This window comes from Schistocerca nitens, unplaced genomic scaffold (genome assembly GCF_023898315.1).
Source record: "Schistocerca nitens isolate TAMUIC-IGC-003100 unplaced genomic scaffold, iqSchNite1.1 HiC_scaffold_178, whole genome shotgun sequence".
NCBI lineage: Eukaryota > Metazoa > Arthropoda > Insecta > Orthoptera > Acrididae > Schistocerca > Schistocerca nitens.
In genome coordinates, this window is record NW_026045719.1 from 15001 (window position 1) to 17500 (window position 2500).

Genomic DNA, 2500 nt, shown 5'->3' on the forward strand with positions numbered 1-2500 from the left:
AGTTGGGGCTTAACCTAACCTAAGTTGGGGCTTAACCTAACCTAAGTTGGGGCTTAACCTAACCTAAGTTGGGGCTTAACCTAACCTAAGTTGGGGCTTAACCTAACCTAAGTTGGGGCTTAACCTAACCTAAGTTGGGCCCTAACCTAACCTAAGTTGGGCCCTAACCTAACCTAAGTTGGGCCCTAACCTAACCTAAGTTGGGCCCTAACCTAACCTAAGTTGGGCCCTAACCTAACCTAAGTTGGGCCCTAACCTAACCTAAGTTGGGCCCTAACCTAACCTAAGTTGGGCCCTAACCTAACCTAAGTTGGGCCCTAACCTAACCTAAGTTGGGCCCTAACCTAACCTAAGTTGGGCCCTAACCTAACCTAAGTTGGGCCCTAACCTAACCTAAGTTGGGCCCTAACCTAACCTAAGTTGGGCCCTAACCTAACCTAAGTTGGGCCCTAACCTAACCTAAGTTGGGCCCTAACCTAACCCACGTTGCGCCCTAACCTAACCCACGTAATTGTTTGTTATATGAATCTAGAAATTCGTGTAGCGTTGCCTAATCGCAACCCTCTCAACATAGTTCGCTGCGCGCACACTCTGGTGTCCTGCGTATTGAATCATGTTACGGTGCCTACCCTCACAACATCTAGCGAGTGTTGCGTACGTTCCACATGGTCCCGCTATCCACTGTAATGTGTACTGCTATAAGACGTATATCGCCCCCCCCCCCCCCCCCCCCCTCCCCTGTCGCCTCTAGTTCGTCAGTCAGGAGTTTGCGTGTTCAATGAGCTTCGCAGCTGTGCAATGGCATCGGCATACGTACGCGGGCCACCTTCCACGTGTTCTCTCGTGCATACGTCGCAGCATGTATGTGGACTGATGTGGCGTGTCGTGACTCATAACATCCAGGCATGCAAGACCCATTGAATTCGCAAATGTAGATGGACGTCTACGTTTGCTGCCCAAGTTACGCAAATGAACTGGAAATCCGTTGTTGCGCGGTTGTTCGCGCTGGAGGTGAATCGTTGATATCGACGATCGGTACAGGTATTAACCGGTTGCTTCAGCGACACCCGTCATACCCACGAACGTGAGTGGGCATGTGGGTATGAAGCGATACGCGGCGGTGGCTGGGTGGGACCGTCCCCGGCCGGTGAGGGGGGGGCGCCCGGCGTGCTGGCCGCGCGCTGCGTGGGCGCACGCGCGGCAGCCGGCTGGTGGGGGCGCCCAGTGGCAGGCGCGCCGGCTGACGGACGCGGCAGGCGGCGCATCTGCGTGCCGGCGCACCCAGCGCGCGGCGCCGTGCGGCCAAAGTGGGTCCTCCCGGGCCCGGTGCGAAGCGCGGTGGACATCTGCAGTGTGCTGGTCCGATTGAGGACTGTGTGCGTTGAGGATGCGCCGCCGCCCGGCACTCGGCGCCGCGACGCCGTCTGCTGCTCGGTCGCCCCCGCGGTTCTCGCAGGTGGTTTGTATCGCAGCTGTGCGGATGTGTTGGCGCGTGCGCTGTGCTGGGAGAGTTCGCTTTGGCACCCAAGTGGGGCTCTGCCCCTCTGTGGCGCTGGCGTTGGAGCTGCCCGGTCACTGTTTGTGGCCGCGTGTTGTCTCCCGCCGGCAACACCACGACAGCACGCTCCCGGGCCTCTGTCGGCAGCGGCAAGCTCAGTTGGGAGCACGGGTGGTCGCACTGAAAGCGTCTACTCGCCTATCTCCGGGCGATTGCGCCTCTCTCGAACCCGACCAAGTACTTAGGACGGCGCTGCGCGCCGCCGGGACCTGAGAGGGTTTCGAGGTGTATCGTGCAGGGGAGCCCAGCCTCCTCCTGTTTGCAGAATAATTGAGCGGACGCTTGCGTGTTCGCGCGGGCCTCCGGGACACACTCCCGGGCGGCCGGCTGCTCAGCTCTAGTTGACGCAGCTCCCTGGTTGATCCTGCCAGTAGTCATATGCTTGTCTCAAAGATTAAGCCATGCATGTCTCAGTACAAGCCGCATTAAGGTGAAACCGCGAATGGCTCATTAAATCAGTTATGGTTCCTTAGATCGTACCCACGTTACTTGGATAACTGTGGTAATTCTAGAGCTAATACATGCAAACAGAGTCCCGACCAGAGATGGAAGGGACGCTTTTATTAGATCAAAACCAATCGGTCGGCTCGTCCGGTCCGTTTGCCTTGGTGACTCTGAATAACTTTGGGCTGATCGCACGGTCTTCGTACCGGCGACGCATCTTTCAAATGTCTGCCTTATCAACTGTCGATGGTAGGTTCTGCGCCTACCATGGTTGTAACGGGTAACGGGGAATCAGGGTTCGATTCCGGAGAGGGAGCCTGAGAAACGGCTACCACATCCAAGGAAGGCAGCAGGCGCGCAAATTACCCACTCCCGGCACGGGGAGGTAGTGACGAAAAATAACGATACGGGACTCATCCGAGGCCCCGTAATCGGAATGAGTACACTTTAAATCCTTTAACGAGTATCTATTGGAGGGCAAGTCTGGTGCCAGCAGCC

At 57.1% G+C, this 2500-nt stretch overlaps 1 non-coding gene across 1 annotated transcript in view; it reads left to right on the plus strand.

Moving 5' to 3' along the window:
• The first annotated feature begins 1909 nt into the window (after positions 1 to 1909).
• LOC126219401 (small subunit ribosomal RNA) overlaps positions 1910 to 2500 on the plus strand; it is a 1909-nt gene continuing 1318 nt past the window's right edge. Inside the window, exon 1 of the ribosomal RNA XR_007542727.1 lies at positions 1910 to 2500. This exon is cut by the window's right edge and continues 1318 nt beyond it. This is a non-coding gene — a ribosomal RNA (small subunit ribosomal RNA).